A 6,000-nucleotide genomic window follows, 5' to 3' on the forward strand; every position below is an offset into this window, starting at 1 on the left:
AAGTATGGTTTAAGTAACAAAATTCAATCAAGTAAATTTGAAGATCTAATTGGCTTTTTAAAGCAATTCATCAATTGAGTGTTAGTCCTCTAGCTAGTAGAGAGGTGCTCCAAGGAGTTCTACAAAACGGAAGCTTTTATAGAAGGAGAGTGGGGACAAGAAAGTTATTAGAAGAAAAAAATTGTTCTAGGCAAGGCCACTCCAGGGGAAAAGCAAGTTTTCTTATCATGCAGATTACCTCATTCTTCTTCCGGGCGTTCTGAGGGCTCTGGTGGCAGACTCTTTGGGGAGGGTTGAAAAATTCCTGGCTGGCTGGTTAAGACTACATATTTCTGGGGGCGCCTGGGTGGCTCAGTCGGTTGAGTGTCCGACTTCAGCTCAGGTCATGATCTCATGCTTGTGGGTTCAAGCCCCACGTCGGGCTCTGTGCTGACAGCTAGCTCAGAGCCTGGAACCTGTTTCTGATTCTGTATTTCCCTCTCTCTCTGACCCTCCCCTGCTTGTGCTGTCTCTTTCTGTCTCTCAAAAATGAATTCAAAAAACAAAAAAAATTAAAAAAAAAGACTACATATTTCTGGGAGGTTGAAACTGCATTTAGACTATGTATTGAGAACACGTTTGGGAATTCTAAGCGGCACCATTTTGGGCGTGTGTGTGTGTGTGTGTGTGTGTGTGTGTGTGTAAAACACATGCTTGGGGCCCCTGGGTGGCTCAGTCAGTAAAGCGCCTGACTTCGTTCGGCTCAGGTCATAATCTCACGGTTCGAGCCCTATATCGGGCTCTGTGCTGACAGCTAGCTCAGAGCCTGGAGCCTGTCTTCAGATTCTGTATCTCCCTCGCTGACCCTCCCCTGCTCACTCTGTTTCTCTCTCTCTCTCAAAAATAAATAAAATAAAAACACATGCTTTACTTAAAAACAAGGCCAGTGTGGCTGGAGCATGAACAAGATGGAAAACGGTGAGATGAAGCTGAACATGGTAAACAATTCTGGACTTTATTCTAATGTGATGGGAAAGCTGTTGAGTGGTTTTGAACAGGGGAAGGACATGATCGTGTTTACATTTTAAAAAGGACATTTTTAAAATAGAGAATAGACTGGGTCAAGGTCGGTAAGTTGTAAGTAACAGTAGATGCAAAGACAGGACTAGTTAGGAGACCACTGGTGTAAGCATAGCTTGAAGATAGGTCTTTACCTAAGCTGTATTTACATCTTTATCTATTTCGGTCTCCCTTAATTCTTGCTGTAGAAATTCATTTTATGGATGCATCTACTGATGAACATTTAGACTGGTCTTAACCATTTTCCTTTTTACAAACAATGGAGCAATGAATATCCTTTGTGCTCATGTTTCAGTATATTTGCAGGATTATTTCAAGAAATATAATTGCTGGCCAGAAGCTAAATTTGCCATATTAAAATGCAATCTGATGATCTAATTCTCACCTTGAGAAACAAGTTTATTCATTCTTTGCCACACCACCCCTTCTGAAATTATAGGGAAACGCATCTGCCACTCCTCCCACACGAGTTTTCTCGTCTTTAAATATTCCCAGTCTAGCAAGCTTCCGCCTATGGCCCGGTTCTCTCCTCCAACGATCCGCGGATCTGGTTACAGAGAGATAAACCGAGGCAAAGGCGGGATCCGAGATACAAGTCCCCGCCCCTCCCCCGCCTTACTGTTTCCCTTTCCCTCAGATTCCTTTCCCTTCCTTTTCTCCTGGGGCCAAGTTCCAGGCTTGTCAAACCCCACCCGGGTCCCTCACGGCTCAGGACCCCAACTCCCACTCCTTTTCCCTCCTCTGGTCGCTCTGGGGCCGCGGAAGGGGCCGCGAACCGTCCCGGTCCCTTCCGAGCCGCCGTAGCGCCCGCCGCGGGAGTTCGGCAGCTCCGGTCGCCAAGGCAACGCGCTCCGCTGCGCGCTGCGGGCGCCAAGCAGCCCAGCGGAGACGCTGCGGGCCGGCGGCGGCCGGGGCTCTGCGAGGCGGCGGGACTGCAGGTGAGCAGGGCCGGGCGGGCAGTCGCGACCAAACGCTACTCTTCGGCGTCGACTCGTCGCAGTAGGCCTGGGGCTGGGGCGCGGGGCACCCCCGGGAATGAGGCTGGGGCCAGTCCTTAATCCCCTGCGCCGCGCCGGGGCGGCGCCCTCTCCTGCCCTGTAACCCCACTTGGCGCTGGCTTGGCGTGCGCTTTGGGCTCTTGATTGTATTTTGGGCCCATTGCTTCTCCTGACCTGAAAGTTTCTTTAGAAAACGAAAGCCCCTCTTATTTGGATTCGGGGAATAACTCAGAGCTGCGGAAAATGACTCTCCTGGGGTCAGAGAGGATTGACTTCATGGTACATCAGTTTTCCCATCTGCAAAATGGGCATAATAATAGCTGTGTTATAAGGCAAACCAAATTTATATTTAAAACCATTGCAGGTAAGTCCTCAATATCTTGGAGTTTTTATCAGTATTACTACTACAAGGAAGTCCATCACTGTGCATGTATTGTGTGCCAGGGCCTCGGCTGATCGCCAGGGGTAGAAGAATGAGACGTCTTGGCCTCAGGGAACTCCACGGGTTTACCATTAAAACAGGAATTCATTGTGATTCAAGCTATGGTATTGGACATACCGGGCGCCATAAATGCCTAGAGAAGGCAGTTAACTTACATTTCAGGAAATGAGGCTAGGGGGGGTGGTCAAAGATTCCAAAAAAGATGACTTCCAAAATGAGACATGAAGGGCCTTTGTATTGGCCAGATGAGCCTGGCGAAGTGCACGATGTTCTAGGCAGAGAGAGCTGCATGTGCAAAGCCCCAGGGATAGAGTGCAGGCTTTTTGGGCATCTGCAAGGATTTCATAGGCTGGCGAAAGACAGATTCCAAGAAGGGGAAGTGGTCTAGTGAGATGATGTTTAAGAGATAAGCAGGTGCCCCATCTGAGAGACTTTCCTTGTATCTCCTTTATAACTTTTGAAGAATTTGGATTTTAGCTTGCATTGGGGAGCCGCCAAAGGATTTTAAGTATGTAGTGTGTGCAGTATGTTGCATGTGCTTGGTCACAGGTATGGTTTCAGAAAGATAGGGGTTTTTTTTGATGCTCCCTCTCAGTCTTCATTCCTCCTCTCTGTTTTTCACATTGCAGCCATTCATTTATGGCAATTCAAAGAATATTTGTCAAGTGTCTGTAATACGCTGGGCACTGTGGGGGCAGTGTGGACTCAGATCCCTGCCCTCATGGCGTGCATTCCAAACATGTTCCAAGGCACAGTACATGAATCCAGTACAACTGGAAACTTAACTTTGGAAGAGAACCACCAGGAGAGCTTTGAAAAAAAATAAAGGCCTAGATCATTTGAGGCCACTATGTTGCACATCTTGGAAGAAGAGTTCATTTAGACTATACTAAGAAGGAATGGTCAGAGGAGTAGGAGGAAAACTAAGAGAATGTAGTAATGAAAGCCAAGGGAAGAGGTTAATTTTGCAGAATCTTGCTTAGGTTTCAAGTAAGAGAAGTTAAACATTAAAACGTGTCCTTCGGATGAATAAATATAGAGGTCACTGGGGACCTAATTGAGCAGATTTGGTAAAATGATGGGGGTGGAACTAGAATATCGGCCGTTTCCAAAGGTTCAATGTAATATATCAGTGGGATGAGGAGAGAGTGGGATGTGAGAAAATAAAGACAAAGTGTAGGCAGCTCGCAGAGTTTGGCTGTGAAGGGAGAGAGGGAAAGAGAGAAGGCTGGAGAGTGATTGGGGAATAAGGTGAAGTCTTAAGCATGAGAGAGACATGAGCAGATTTAAACGCTGCTGGCAAAGAGCCAAGTAGTGAGGAGAGAGGCTGAGAAAATACAGATGAAAAGAGAAATGGATGGCACTGCTTTCCCAAAAGGATAAACATGGATAACATCCGCGGCACAGATCTTTACAAGGAGTCTGATGGCTTCTACTTTTTTGAAGAAGCGAGAAGCAGGCAGTTGCTGAGAAGTTACATCAGTGTAATGCAACAATAACAAAAAATAAAAGGTGTAGTATGCAGTGAGTTATATTTTCATTATTGTCTGATATTAGACATTTATTGAACTAATATGTGTTGAGCACTTTTCATGCACTAGTCTCAGTTAATGATGTAATCTTGAGAACAGACATGTGAGATAGCCTTTATTATGATTCCCAGTCTATGGATGAGGAAATTGAGGTAAAATGCTTCCCCAGAGTCATACAGGATTAGAATCCAGGTCTGTCTGAGGTCAGAGCTTTTACTTTTTTTTTTTTTTTTTGGAGAGCAAGTGAGCAGAGGGAGAAAGAATCTCAAGCAGGCTCCACAGTCAATGCAGGACCCAACAGCGGGGCTGGACCCTACCACTGTAGGATCATGACCTGAGCCAAAATCAAGAGTCAGATGCTCAATGGGACTGAGCCACCTAGAGCTTTTGCTTTTAATCACTATGTAGACAATATGATTGTCCACCTATGTATAATATGATCCGCTGAGAAGATTCAAGAGAATTAAGTTAAAAATAATTAGGTATACTAAGGTTAAGTAAACAGCTGGCATAACAGACAAAAAGCAATAGCTTTATGCAAGCAGTAATAGTCAGAAAATGTAATTGTAGGAGAGATGAAAATAACAACATGAAAAATAATATACCTAGGAACAAACTTTCAAATAAATGGGCCCAGTCTGGCCACACAGAACAAGAGTGGCTAGAGGGGAGGAGGCTGGCTGAGTACAGGATGGGTGGATAAGAAGGAAGTATTTTTCCTTTGGGGAAATCAGGATATTGGTACCAGAAACAGGGCATGTAAAAACCAAAACAGATGTCTATCGCAAGACATACTGAGAAAATATGCAAGATGTTGACTGTGATGTTTTTATAATGTTGAAAACAGACTGGTTAAATTATGGTGCAGTCCTGTGCTGTGTACTATTAGCCATTAGACAAGAATGAGGTGAGGGGCGCCTGGGTAGCTCAGTTGGTTGAGCATCCAACTTTGGCTTAGGTCTCGAGGTTTGTGAGATCCAGCCCTGCTTAGGGCTCGCTGCTGTCAGCATGGAGCCCACTTGGGACCTTCTGTCCCCTTCTCTGTCTCTCCTTCCTCCCCTGTGTATGCTCTTCCAAAAATAAACAAACATTAAAAAAAAAAAAGAATGAGGTGGGAGCTATATATTTGAGAAGGATGCTTGTATCATATGGTTAGGTGTGAAAAGTGCATTACAGTACAGTGTGTGCCTATTTTTTTTAAGTATATATATATACAAATCTATAGGAAGAATGTTTAGAAAGAGTAGTTCTTTAAAAAAACTTTTATTTTTATTTTTAATTGTGGTAAAATACCCATAAGATAAAATTTACCATCTTAAACATTTTAAGCGTATAGCTCAGAGTGTTAAAGATATTCACATTGTTATGCAACAGATCTCCAGAATTCTTTCATCTTGTAAAACTGAAACTATCCATTGAATAATTTCCTCTCTTCCTCCTTCCCCCAGACCCCGACAACCACCCTTCTCCTTCCAGTATCTGTGAATTTGACTCCTCTAGATACTTCATATAAATGGAATTGTACAATATTTGTTTTTTTGTGACTGACTTATTTCAGTTAGCATAATGTCATCCATGGTGTAACCTGTGTCAGACCTTCTTCCTTTTTAAGGCTGATCAACATATATTTTTTAAAGTTTATTATTTTACAAGAGAGAGAGCACTCATGTGGCAGGGTGGGGAGGTGCTGAGAGAGAGGGAGAGAATCCCAAGCAGGCCCCACATTGTCAGTGCAGAGCTCAACGGGGGAGTGGGGCTTGATCCCACGGGTGAGATCATGACCTGCGCTGAAGTCAAGAGTGAGACACTTAACCTACTGAGCCACCCAGGTGCCCCTGAATGATATTTTATTGCAGGTATATATACATGTTGCATATACATCTATGTACAGTGTTTTGTTTATCCATTCCACAGATGGGCCTTGGGTTGCTTCCACCTTCCAGCTATTGTCAGTAATGGTGCTATGAAC

General features: G+C 44.4%; 1 protein-coding gene across 2 annotated transcripts in view; it reads left to right on the plus strand.

Moving 5' to 3' along the window:
• Positions 1-6,000, plus strand: part of PKIG (cAMP-dependent protein kinase inhibitor gamma) — a 99,013-nt gene that overhangs the window by 3,567 nt on the left and 89,446 nt on the right. Inside the window, exon 1 of one of the 2 annotated variants that reach the window (XM_029918469.1) lies at positions 1,634-1,997. The exons of the other annotated variant lie outside the window; for it this stretch is intronic. The gene's annotated coding sequence lies outside the window, so the exon portion shown is untranslated. Of the gene's footprint in view, positions 1-1,633; positions 1,998-6,000 lie in introns of those variants that run through there. 2 annotated transcript variants of the gene reach the window in all.

The sequence above is a fragment of the Suricata suricatta genome, chromosome 12 (genome assembly GCF_006229205.1).
Source record: "Suricata suricatta isolate VVHF042 chromosome 12, meerkat_22Aug2017_6uvM2_HiC, whole genome shotgun sequence".
Taxonomy (NCBI): Eukaryota; Metazoa; Chordata; class Mammalia; order Carnivora; family Herpestidae; genus Suricata; species Suricata suricatta.